We start from the raw sequence: 14,017 nt of genomic DNA, 5'->3' as shown, positions 1-14,017 counted from the left end.
CTGAGGGATCATCTCAATCTGTGCCAGCTTTTCCTCCAATGAGGCATAGTTGGGTGGGACGAGTGCTTTTTCAGAGGCTGTGGCCAGATTGTGGAGTGCCTTATTCCATGAGATCCATTTGCCACCCTCTCTTACTGTTTAGATTTTTATGTGACAGGAATGGGGAACCTGTGTCCCTCCAGATGTACTCAGCTTTCATCAGCCCCAGCCCCCATGGTAAATGGTCAGGGATGATGGGAGTTGTAGTCTAGCAACATCTGGAGGGCCGCAGGTTCCCCGGCCCAGTGATGAACCCTCATTCTAAGAAACATTTTTATCTACTGAGTCTGTTGCTGTTTTTATGCTGTTTCATCTATATTTTTAATTCTTAATAAGCTTTTGTTTTTGTTATGTATTTAATTGTTAATAAGCTGCCTGGAGCAACACAAAAGCACTGAAAGGGTGGGGGTATACATTTTCCAATTAAGTAATTAAATATATTTAAAGTCTGAAAGCCAAGCACTAACTGCATTCACGTGATACCTGGTCCTCTTGCACAGGTCTCCTTCATATCAGTGATGCTTGCTTGAGAGAACTTCCACTGGATTGCATCAATGGTCTGCTCTGTTCTCAGTGCTAACCTAAAGCAATACATGGATCATCCAATCTACACAGACTTGGCCAAACTAACACACTCTCTTTATCTATACATACTGACTCAGGGGAAGGAGATGAGAGATCCAGAAAGAGTCTTTGCTTTATGTAGCAAAAGCTGTCCCCAAAAGGCTAACCCCAACCCTTTGAATCTGTAAGTCTTAAGAGTGGTTCCTTTATGTGTCTTGTAGGCTGCAATCCTAAACACACTTGGTTAGGACTGGGGTAAGCTTTTTTGAAGACAGTGCAACTTGCTTCTGAATTACTGTGTGTAGGATTGCTCTGTTAGTCTTGTTGTCTCTTGTTCAGGAGTGATGATCGTAATCTTATGGCAACCCACCCTCCTCTTCAGGTGTTGCTATAAAGTGATGATAAAGCCTCTGAAGTAGTCTGAAATCTTGGGGCTGTGGAAGTATTACAATGACACAACTAATCTAGCAGAACTGTGCTAACAGAGTATAATTGCTAACATACTGACTTATATTTGGCAGATGGGGCCATTTTGCTGGCCGTTCAAAATTTTTCCATTGCTAGTGGAAAGGAATAAATCACACTGCAGAACATTCCTTCCCTTCTTGCCATCCCCCATTGTTGTAGAATAAGAACATACTTGGCCACTCCATAAACGAAACTCATCTCCTTTAATATTGCTATTTCATCTTTGTTCCAGTCACAGCAAAACACATTTTTAAGTGCTTATTGTACATCATGCCCCGTGAGGATAGCTTGCAGTAAGAGTTGACTTCCAAGAACAGGCAGCCATCTTTGTGATACAGAGGATTGGAAATGACTGTGCAGAATGAGCTAAAAAGCTTCCTGTTGCACACGTGCACAAGGGGTGAAGCTTAGTAAAAGTATTCCAGAAGATTTTTTCATGTCTTTTTGGCTACAGAAACTTTATTCTCAATTATGATTTCTCTGCGTTGCAAGTTTTAGACTGTGAGGGCACCAAGGAGGCAACTTTAGAGCTAGAGAATGCTGAAAGATATTGCTAAAAGACCTTTGGGGCCATCTTCCATGTGAGTCTCTTTGAACTGTGGGATCCACAGTTCTGCATCATTTCTTCTTTTAGAAATCTTATTAGATCTTGTAGTGCAGAACTGGGCAAAAGGTAGGTCAGGATCTACTGGTAGGTTTCTTGGTTCTTTGCAGTAGATTAGCAAGGGTTTCTGTCTCCCAATAATTTAACCATGGCAAGTAAAAAAAGAAATAAAACTTTACTGTCATGCTTGGCCTTGTAGAAATTGCTTATCAGCCTCTGTGTTCCTCTGCAGTAAAATATGAATATTAATTGGTTGCCTTTGAGCAGGTCTTTGTGCGGTTCTGTTCCCCAGTTTCAGCATTTGTGTTCAAATCCTTAATCTGTAGTCACTCAGATATAGATTTGTACTTATATGTGTAGGTATTCCAGTGTATGCTTTGTGGGACACAGTAGACGATTGTCTCCCCCACCTGAGCCACCATTTTGCATCTGACTCTGGCTGGTGGACCATGGAGTTCTAGCAAAAACGTGAAGTCAATCCCACAAACTAAATGCCTGCTCATTCCTGTTGTAATGCTCCAAGCAGAGCCTCCTCAATGTTTCTTTTCAAATACATACATTTATTTTAAATACATTTATGGCTGTACATTGCCACCAGTATTTTTTTAATAGGGCAGGAGAGCTTAATACATTTTAAATAAAATGTAACATATTCCAACAGGTAGAATATTGGATTACAAATGTCAGCGTCACCTCTAGGAAAATATCATATATTGGTGTTTCAAAGCATATTTTTGTAGTATAAGTATTGCTTAGTTTTTCAGCTGATGTGACGATTTCATGCATCTTTCCTGAAGACAGAGTTGCTGCGACTAGAAAATCACTTTCTTCCTGTAGTCAAACCTCAACATTTTCTCATTGTAAAAGGTTGATTCCTCCCCTCACTCCCCAAAAGTAGTAAAGTTGAGCTGTGTCAGAGTGTGGGAATTATTGTATGGTTAGAGCTCATTTTTGTGTCATTTGTTCCACCAGAATGACATATTCTTAATATATTTAATTATGAATACAATATAACCAATGCCTTTTATTGTACATGGCAATTATTTCCCCTTTCTGGGCTTGCTTTCCTGAAATGGTGGGACAGCTCCCGCTCTGTGAACTGCAAACACTTCAGAAAGCTTTTACCTGGAGTGGGAGAGGATCTCAGATGCAGGAAGCACAATCTTCCTGTCTTCTTCCTTTCTGCTTCACAAATTGTACGTGATTGCTTGGTTTGCCTTCTCCGAGTACAAACAAGGAGGTGGAATTAATCTAACCTCAAGAGTAACTAAATGTGGCAGAAACAGAATGGTGTTGGGCAAGGTGGTTAATACCGTTTGGCAAGCAGTTAATGTAGGGTAAACTGTAATCTACAAGCAGCCCAAACCAAATGAGTTGCTAGGGCTGGTGTTGATGGCAGAAGTGGTTTTGCCTGCAGTGGCAAGATCCTATGGGCCAGTCCCTTCTTTTCTTGAACTCTTCATAACTGATTCTAGGGAGGGTGTTAAAGACAGCTCTGTGGTGTAGTAACAACCCCTTTCCAGAACACTCACTCACTGTTTGTATTGCTGTAAATCCTTTAGGGAGATTTTTTTATTGCTGCCATCTCCTCTCTTTATTCCCTCCAAACAAAAGGAGCTCTGTACCAGTGTTGTTCTTTTAAACTGCCCCTCAGATATCAACCATATAAGGGATTAGCTGTGCTCCTGTATACAGTTGCAGCTAGACCGCAAATGTTTCAACATATTTCACAGAAGGATGTCCTTATTCCTACATACCTTGTGATTTAAGCCTTTTTGTAGTCACACCTTCACAGATACTCCCATAACGATTGTAGGGATTGATTGGTTTGTCCACACATATGATGGGTGCTCATAGAGGGAGTGGAAAATATCTGGCTTATTTAAAACTTTATTACCTACTAACTTCTTAGATTCTATTTTGTGCTGTGCCATAGGCTGTCATGTTGCCCATGGGAAACAAAAGGCACCATTTGATCCATAAATTACTGCCTTATTATACAGCCACGAGAGTGGCTGTATACTATAGCCAGCGTGGATTTTTCACATTCTGCAGTGTTAAATTGAAAATACCCCCCATTCCATTCTGATGCTTCCCATGAGCTCATTTCAAAACAAAACCTTACAAAACCTATAGTCCTGAACTCAGAAACGTTTGCTTAACAACCCTATAAATTTTCATGGCGATAAACAAAACAGAGAGAATAGAGAGTTCAAAGTCTAAAAAGAAGGGGAAAAACCCGAGAGCCCTTTTGGACTTTTTTCTGACAGAATTCTCATACTCTGTTGAAATTCATTAAAAATCAGCCATGTTCACAGAGTACCTGTAATCATATTACTGACCTTGCCCCATACTCTGACCTTCATTGTCTGCAGTTTAAAAGTAAAAAAAAAAATGCCTGGCTGATTTTTAATTAATTTAAGAAATTTTGGCTTGAACATAATGATGGTGTCGGGCAGGCTCAGTAAGAACCAACAGTGTTCTAAAAGCCAGACTCACAGCTGCTTGGCTTGGCTAATCAGGGCCACACCCACACCAGATGTTGGTTTCACATGAGACAGTCATGGCTTCCCCCAGGGAATCCTGGGAAGTGTGGTTTGTGAAGGGTGCTGAGAAGAGACTCTTATTCTGGCTCCAGTGGCCAGAGTGGTTTAACAGTCAGCCACTCTGACTGAAGGTCTGTGAGGGGAACAGGGCATCTCCTAGCAACTCTCAGCACCCTTCACTAACTACACTTCCCAGGATTCTTTGAGAGAAGCCATGACTGTCCAAAGTGAAATAAAGGCCTGGTATGGATGTGGCCAGGGACAGCTTTGTTTTAAATTTGGGTGGGAGGCTACATGTGCCTGCTGTAGAATAAAATAGTGGGGGAAATGCTGAAAAGCAATGATACTGTTCATGATGTTTTCCTTTTGGAAAGGAAAGGGGCGTCTCCTCTCCTTCCTGCTGCCTCTCCCGGGTCAGTGTTGGACTATGACCTGGGAGACCAGGGTTCAAATCCCCACACAGCCATAAAGCTCACTGGGTGACCTTGGGCCAGTCACTGCCTCTCAGCCTTGGAGGAAGGCAATGGTAAAATGACCTCATGGTAAAACCTTTACCATGAAAACCCTATTCATAGGGTCGCCATAAGTTGGGATCGACTTTAAAGCAGTCCATTTCCATTTTCAAACATGATTGCACAGAAATAAATCCCACTGAACTCAAAAAGTATGCAAATGATCAAACCCACCCTCCCTTCTCCCTCCTATCTCCTCCCTCTTGCCTTTTCCCTCCCCCTTCCTTTGCCCCCCCTACCCATCCCCATCCCCTTCCAATCCCCTCCCCTCCTCCCCCTCCCCTTCCTCCTCCCCATGGTCAGTTTTACCTATCTTAGGCATGATTGCACATGTAAATGCCATTGAACTCTATAAGCATGCAAATGATCAAACTTGCCCTCCCCTCCCCTTCCTTTGCCCCCTCCAATCCACTCCTTCTCCTTCCCCCTCTCCCATGGTCAGGTTCACCTATCCTAACCATGATTGCATAGGAGTAAATCCCATTGAACTCAATAAGCATGAAAATGATCAGACCTGTCTTTCCCCTCCTTCCCCTCTCCTCTTACTTCCTTCTCTCCTCCCCTCTTCCTTCTTCCTCCTCCCCTGCCCACTCCAGCCCTCCCTCCCCCCCCTGGTCAGTTTTACTTATCCTAAGCATGATTGCACGGGAGTAAATCCCACTGAACTCAATAAACATGCAAATTATCAAACCTGTCCTTCTCCTCCCCTCCCCCTACTGCCTGCTCCCCTCCACCTCCTCTCCTCTGCCCTTCCTCCCCTCCCCCCTGCTCCTCCCCTCTGCCCTTCCTCCCCTCCCCCCTGCTCCTCCCCCCTGCTCCTCCCCCTTCCCCATCCCCTGTGGTCAGTTTCACCTAGTAGGGTGAAAGTAGGGCCCCTACTTCTCTTCCTTCACCCCCTTTTTGAACTCTCCCCCTTGTTCCCATGCATACCTAGGCAAGGAGAGGCAGTGGGGGGGCAGAATGGGCCGTGGGGGGTGGGTGGGGCAGAATGGGCTGCGGGGGGGCAGAAGGGGCCACAGGGGGGCGCGCGCACACATGCACACACGCACACACGCACACAATCATCGTCACTCACCTCCACAGCTCTTCGCCATTCTGCTGCTTCCTTCTCCTCCATTGTCCTTGCCCTGGCTTTTTCCTCCGGCATCCATTTTTTCCTCTCAGATGCTAGCAGGCCCTGCCTATTCACCTCTTCCCTCGTGCCTCCTAACACAGATCACGAGGGAAGAGAGAGTCTGCGCAGAGGTCCAATCAGTGTGAGGCACATGTCTTGTGTTAACCAATCACAGCCAGGAGCTGACTTCCCCTTGTTCCCGCCCCCAAGTAACGTCCAACCTAACGTGGATACGTTAAAGTTGCAGCTGAAAAGTAGGGAAATTACTAGTCGTTCCGTTACTTGCCAAATGTAATGGAATTACCCACTCGTTATTTGAAATTGTAACTAATTACAAGTAACTCGTTAAAAATAACGAGTTACTTCCAAGGTCTGGCTGCTAGGTTGGTTAGAATTGCCTCCTGCCAGTGCTTGAACAGTTGCACTGCCTTCTGGCTCATTTCCAGATCCAATTCAAACAGCTTACTTTTCAAAATCGTGTATGCCATTGCACCAGGATGCCTGAAGGATTGTCTACCAGCTTGTCTTCTTGGGTGACCCTCCTCTGGGTGCCCCCACCATCTGGAAGTAGAGGCCTTCTGGGTGGTGGTGCCCTGGCTATGAAATGCTAGCACCTACTTTGTTGTTTGGCTGGCACAAGGCAAAAACCTTTCTCTTTCTCAAGGTTTAGCAGCCCCTGATGAGACCAGCTGCAATGCTGTTTTCATATGCTGCTTATCTGTTGTTGCGCTAACTGATGCACTTCTCTTGATTTGTTTGCTTTTATATGAAGGAAGCAAAAGTGCTGGACATGCAAAGCTGTTCCTAAAATGTTCTGAATTATCATCCTGAATTATTCATTCTAATCTCTGTAACTCAAGGCTACCTTAGTTTTGAAATATTTGTTAACTTAAATTTCCCCCCCTTATACTTCAAGAATATAGGAGTTTCTGTTTTACATAATTTTTTTCAAAAATAAAACTTTTTGAGCTGAAAGACATTCCTAAAGTGCTGAATGTTGATCATAAAACATTTGCCACTCTGAGCACTCCCTGTCTCTCTCTCTCTGTAACCGTGGTGTTAGGCTCTTCCAATGACCGACAAACCCAAGATCTTCATTCAAACAGGACTATGAATCTTAATTCCTAGTATGGTTGTATAAGTTTTTATCTATTTTTATTAAAAGGACTGCAAGGTCTCAGAGATCATATTGCAAGCAGTGTTTCCCCACAGTTGACAAGTTGTTCTTCTGCGTCGTGTGTGTGCATTTTTTTAAATAGTTTCAGGTAAGATTTTGGGTTTCAGCCATGTAATCAAGCAAATCTTCAGTGTTTTAATAGATTAGAAGCCATAGTACATCTGTGTGTTGTGTAAGATCAAAACATTGTGAATTCTTGCACTATGGGGTTTGCCTATGCCTGTGTTCTCACTGAAGTTGTAATGCTTATTTTGCAGCAGCATTGAACCTGCAATTAAGGACACACCATAAAGTATAGGATTCAGTCTAGAGCCATTAAAGTCAGTTTAGCTATGGACGTCAGGGAGATGTGGATCCATGGAATATTTGGCAAGCCTCACCATTGTAATCACATTTTCCAGTGGGTGGCTTTGTTTCCTGGCTCAAGGTGATACATGTTTCTTTTGTGCTGTCTCTTGTCTTGAGCTGGCAAGATGAAGGAGAAAAGCTGCCTGACTCTTTGTCCTTTGTCTGTGATGGTGTGGCAGTCTTTCTCATTCTGGCAACCCAACCACTGCTGCTCTTGAAATTGCTTAGTCCAGCCAGGGAAGCTATTTGAATAATAATTTAAAAATATCTCTGTGTGTGTAGCCATTTAATCTCAGAGTTACTCTAGAAAACGTGCTTTGTGCTGAAAAGATTTCAGCTGCTAAGAGCAACTGAGTTCAGAGTACTGAGTTACAGAAAAGGAAGAAAGGAAGAGGAGAGTGAAAGAGCATTTGATGCCAAAAAAAGCAGCATCCTTCAAATATTGCTTTGTCTTTGACATATTGCTGGTAGGAAAGTGGCGCTAGCTGCCTAATGGAAGCCTGGAGGAGTGCCACCTAGGACAAATTTTGCACATTTCTGAGCAGATTGGAACAGCAATGAAAATCTGCTGTCAGGGTTTCTTGGTCTTTTTAAATGCTGCATTTTAAAATTAAATAATTATGGATGCTGTGTGCAGACTCCTGTGTTATTACAGTTTGTTTCAGGATAACTACCTGGGCAAGGCTGTTCCACTTGACTGTTCTTGCTAGGGCTCTAAAAGATTGCTTGAAGTGTGTTAAATGTTCTTTGCCATCCTCTTCTGCCAAAGTCTCCATGTTATTTATTTATTTATGTATTTATTGCACTTGTATACCACCCCATAGCCGAAGCTCTCTGGGCAGTTTACAGCAATCAAAAACATTAAAACAAGTATACAATTTAAAACACATATTTTAAAAACAATTTAAAACACATATTTTAAAAACAATTTAACACATTTTTGCAATCAATTTATCCTAATATAATGTAGTTTGTGTATTGCTTTCACTAATGTAGTCATTTTTATGACCACTTTCCCCTAATATAGGGCCTTCTCAGTGATGGCCCCCAAACTATGGAAAGATCTACCTGACGAGGTGCGCCTGGTGCCAACACTGTTATCTTTTTTCGGTGCCAGGTCAAGACTTTCCTCTTCTCCCAGGCATTTCAGCATGTGTTTTAAATTGTTTTTGTATTGTTTTAAATTTTCAAATTGTGACTAGAATGTGGAAATATGAAGATGCAGTGGCGGTGGCTGTTGCTGTACAGTGATGTGGGGAATAGATGTCTGATATTAACAGGGCTGTGCCTACTGAAGAATGTAATGCAGCTAGGCCATTCACATGATTGCCACAATCATTTTGGTTAGACCATCCATACAGATGAGCCTGTCAGACTTACTGGCCCACAGACATTCTGTTTGCCTGTAGATATTGTTAGTCAACTAGCAACCAAAAGGAAATGGGGTGGGGAAAGAATCAAGCTTTTTGGGGGGGAATATTCATTAGTTACTAAATGTTAATTAGTGGATCCAATCAAACTCCCTGCACAACATGTGTATGCATCAATTTTCATTGGCTTCTTCTCCCTGGTTCTGTTTGCTCAGTAGCAACCCAGTGGAATAGGAAAGAAAACACCCCCCATGACTCAAAAGCACAAACTCAGAATTGTAATGAATTAACAAGGTAAAGCATCCCTGTTGCCTGGTTGTCAGATTGTAATTCTTACTTCTCACGGATGACCAGCTGAGTGGTTGTTCACAGGCCTGATATGTGGTCTGTGGTTTATACATACTTACTTGAAAGTAAGTCTCCTTAAATCCAACGAGAATTGGACTCTAAGATGCCATAGTAATTGTTTGTCCGTGTTTTTAACAAGGAGTTGGGCCACTCCAGTTAACAGAATAAACATATTTATCTGTATGTTGCCAGCTCTAATTCCCCACCTACCAGAGACAGCTTTGTGACTGCTGGTTGGTTGATCCTCTGTGATGGTAGATACATTTTGGGCTCCCTTGCAAAAATATTTGTTGCTGTTAGATGTTCTGATTTGCAGTTAACCTTAATATTTCAGGTTTTGTTTTATTATTTGGCATCACCCATTTTTGTCTGAACACAAGCAAAATAAAATGCCTACTATGTAGTAGTACACAAGCAAAATAAAATGCCTACTATCTACTGTGGTGACACCTATCCTGTGGAATTCCCTCCCCTTAAATATTAGACAGGCGCTATCTCTGTTACCTTTTTGGCACCTATTGAAGACCTTCCTCTTTCAACAAGTCTTTTAAGTTGAGATCTTATCCCAGTCTGTGTCTGCGATGGAATTGCTTTTTAATATGTTTTTAAACCTTTTTTAAAAACACTATGTTTTTAACCTTATTTTTAAAGATGTCTTGAAAGCTTTTAAAAAATGTTTTTAAAGATGTTTTGTTTTCATGTATTTTAAAGTCTGTTTTTATGATATTTTTAAGTGTTTTTAGTGCTTTTGTTTGCTGCCCTGGGCTCCTGCTGGGAGGAAGGGTGGGATATAAATCATATAATAAATAAAGAAATAATACTATATTCCTATACATAATATGATGGAAAGAGAACCAAGGCTGTGGAGTCAGTATGCCAAACCTTCGACTCCAACTCCTCTATTTTTCTACTGTCCGACTCAGACTCCTTCATAAATGGCAAATGTATATTAACTAGTAATAACAAATTTACTGTAGTAAAATGGTAGCACAAGGCATTTCATCACCACCACGTGAATCATCAGGCTAGATTGATAGAACATAAAATATATTTATTTGATTAAAATTTCTGAACAAGAAAACTTTCCTAAATTCCTATGAAATTTTTTATTTTGAAGTCGGAGTCGGTACATTTCTACCAACTCTGACTCCGACTCCACCCAAAATTGCTTCCGACTTTGACTCCACGACTCCGACTCTGACTCCACAGCCCTGAAGAGAACAATACATAATGACTTGGAAGAAATGACACTTGAAAGCCAATTAATGATTTAATTTTTGTGTGTGTGTTTTCGGGTGGAGAAGATGCGGGTTGACACTGGCGTGTACAGGTGCCACTGTTCTTCAAAGAAAGTCTTAATTGTGGTTTTTTTCTTTGGGGCTCAATTCATGCATGGCCTAAGCATATGATAGTCTGCCAAAACCAGTTCTCCATGGTTGGGGCTCTACATATCTAGCAGTTATATTTATAAGATCCAATTTCATGAGACCCCAGCATTGCAAGTACAATTGCAGAGTACTCAGACCACATGTTAGTGATCTTTCAGCAGCTTCCACTTCACATGTGGCTTTTCAGCAGTTATCATGTATCGCAGGAAGATCCCTTAAGGCTATAATTATCAGACTGTGTGGTGGGGCTCCTTAAGAAGGTGTGAGAGAACAGTAAGAGAGGCAGGAGCTGCTTCCTGCTTTCCTCCTACCTCTTGCTTTCTAAGAACAATTTTTTGAGCATTGGGAAAAGTAAGGATGCCTTTTGACTGGGCCAGGAAGTAGAATGCCACCACACTACATGTACTCATCTGAATATGCACCTGTGAGCCTTTGTACTTGTGTCGACCATAATGTTGTGGGCGGAGGAGTCTCAGAGCGGCAACACCTTTGCACTCTTTTCTTTGAAAATTGTACCTAAAGAAGGGACGTTAAGGTCAGTGTTTTGGCTATTTAGTACCCCAGTGGGACTTTAAAGCTAATGCTGACACTGGCTAGCAAAAAGGCAGCCCCAGCAAAATGTGTACCTTGGAACATGTCTGAGGCTCTTGAGCCATAAAGGGGCATGGCTGTGTGCAGGGAAGGTGGGTGGAAGACTGTTACCACTGTATCACTTTCAGCCACTGCTCTGCTCCCCAGTGGCTTTGGAAGACATGAGCTTGGTCGCCTGACCTTCACTGCTGGCTTCTTTACTATGCCTGAAAAATTTCCACACAGTTGTCATACTTGGCCCTTTTAGCTCCAGAAACTTGTTAAAATTGCCACTTACTAAAATCAGTTTCGGTGTTGCCTTTGTTACTTTTGCAGAAGCTCTAGACAGTTTTTCTCCTCCTCTTTGTTGAATTGCGGGGGGGGGGGGATGCCCTGTGATAAATGTATAAAATGCAACCCTGAAGGAATCCAAGGGACACTCTGCTGTCTGCAGCTTCTAGTACCTTTTTAGTGTTCCTTCAGCTGAGGAACCTTAAAATTGAGATGTTGAGAACTGGTGAACCCCCCCTTCGCTATAAAGTTTGCAGACGGAATGGTCTTGGAAAGCTGCCAGCAGCCTCATACATAGAAATGATCTTTTCATAACTTCAAGGTGACACAGTACAAATTCTTCTTCCACTGACCTCAACCTTGATTTGCAAGATCGTTTACTCAGAACTTTGCCAGCTAATCTGTATTCTCTTTTTGAATGCTTCCAGACGGTAAATCTGCCTAGTTGCACAAGCAATGCTGCTTTTTCCAGAGAAGATAATAAAACTTGAATACATAGTATTCAGGTTTGAATCAGACCATAGCAATACCATTGTAAAACTGCCCTTTAATACCCAGTTAGGTTCTCAGACTTTCACTTTAAAATCCTTCTAAATATTGGTGTTTTAATTTTCTTAAAGATGGGGCTGGATTCCTGCAAAAGGTAGGCACTTGCCCAGGTGAGCGTCATGAAGTAGGCTTGAGATAGATTAGTACTCCTGTCATAAAGCATGAATTGCTGGCCTCAAGATGGAGGCACTTTTGTGCCCTAAGAACTTGGACATTTTGAATGAGATTATGCACTGCTGGAGCACTTGAAATTGGCCCATCCTGGTAGGCATCAGGTTTTTTGGTAAGACAGGCAAATGTGGTATTTAATGTAGCAAACTTGAATCTTGGTGCATGACAGAGGTATGAAAACATATATAGGAAAATTTCTCTCTTTTTTTAGTACAGGGTGATTATTGCATTGCTGAATCCATTATATTGCTGAATTTGTGAATTTGGAAGTCTGATTTCAGGGGATAAGCAGCTGAGAAAAAATGTTCTTGACTGAATACTGCAGGCTAGTAGTAGCTCAGTCTCATTGGAACTCTTCACTAGAGTCTTATAAGGCATTCCTTGGTATGTGATTTTAAAAAATGCTGGTTATGCCACTTGGCCTTACGGCAGGCGTGAGGAACCTCAGACCCAGGGGGCCACATGTGGGCCCCCTGGGCCTCTTGGCTTGGCCCTCAGAACTCTCCCCAGCTCACATTCCCTGTTCACAGACCACACACCTCCAAGGGTGTAATGGTCCAGGTTCTTGGGGGATCTCAGACCCTTTCCTTTTTTGGGAGCAGGGTCCCTATGTCTCCAGCATCCCATGAGCCAACCAGCATGAAAGGGGAATGGGTTAGCCACTGAGAAGAGTCTTCTAACATGCTTCCTTGTCCTTTCCTGCTGACGGGAGCCAATCAGAGTGGAAGGAGGTGAGTCAGCCACTGAGAAGACTCTTTTTAGTACCTAATACTCTCCACTTTCATGCTTACTGGTTCCTAGGGATGTCTGTTGTTGTGGGCGAAGGCATTAACAAGGATCTCATTCTCAACCCCACAGCAAAAAAAGGGGTGGTGGTGGCTGTGACTGTCATGAAGCGACCGTGCACTGAATTTGCCACTATGCTACTGTACCCCTACCTGGCTCTACTTCTCACCCCAAGTGCTTTTGCCTGGCTGGAATGTGTCCTTGAACTCTGATAATGCCTCTTTCTTGTCTTGATGGAGGACAGAGAGGGTATGTGACTGTGTATAGAAGCTAGCTTAGTGTAGAGAGGTAGAATTTAAATTCATTGCTCCACCAGCTTTTGCCTTTGGCCCCACCCAGCACTGGCATGTGGCCCTTGTAAGTTTGCCCAGAAGGGAATGCGGCCCTCAGGCTGGAAAAGGTTCCCCACCCCTGCTTTAGGTGGTGGGGTTTTCCCTTCTCACTATTATGATGTACATACATAACATCACAAAGGACCTCTTGTCTGCCACAGTGCCTTAAACGAAGTGTTCGAAGCTTGTGTGGTCACAGCAGGTGGTTTCACAAGAAGGATCACTAAAAAGTGAAGATTTGGTGAAAAGAAACCCACCTGTTGCATTTTAAAGACAGATTATACAGCCACGAGAGTGGCTGTATACTATAGTCAGCAGGGCTTTTTCGCGTTCTACCATGTTAAATGAAAATACCCCCCCACTCCTTTCTGGTGTTTTGTATAGTCCCAATTCAAAACAAACACTTACAAGTCTTATACTGTTGGATTCAAAATCGCTTGCTCTACAACTCTGGAAGCTTTCTTGGTGATACACACCCCCCCCCCCACGGAGAATCCACAGGTTAAAGTGAAAAACGGGAGGAAAAAAAACTAGAAGCCGTTTGGACTTTTTTTTCTTGAAATTGACATAATCTGTTGTCGTTGATTACAACTCAGAGATGACTGTAAGGTATCCCTAATCAAATCCCTGAGGTTGCCCCACACACAGTACTTCATCTGAAGTAGGTTTAAATTAAAAAAAGGGCATGGTTTATTTTTAATTAAGTGATTAAAAATGCCTTATAGTGGGTTATAACATACCGCATGCATAGAAGAAACACTTCTTTCGTTTCACTCTTTCTTCCCCTCCCCTTCCAGTTACTTGGAAGAAGCAGGGGAAGTTTGCTCCTGTGATTGGTGG

The 14,017-nt window shown here is 42.6% G+C and overlaps 1 protein-coding gene across 2 annotated transcripts in view; it reads left to right on the top strand.

The window, feature by feature from the left end:
* Window positions 1–14,017, top strand: part of KLF7 (KLF transcription factor 7) — a 103,230-nt gene that overhangs the window by 8,176 nt on the left and 81,037 nt on the right. The gene's annotated exons all lie outside the window — the stretch shown is intronic.

This window comes from Rhineura floridana, chromosome 2 (assembly GCF_030035675.1).
Source record: "Rhineura floridana isolate rRhiFlo1 chromosome 2, rRhiFlo1.hap2, whole genome shotgun sequence".
NCBI lineage: Eukaryota > Metazoa > Chordata > Lepidosauria > Squamata > Rhineuridae > Rhineura > Rhineura floridana.
Note: the sequence above shows the minus strand (reverse complement) of the source record. Positions and strands in the feature narration are given on the sequence as shown.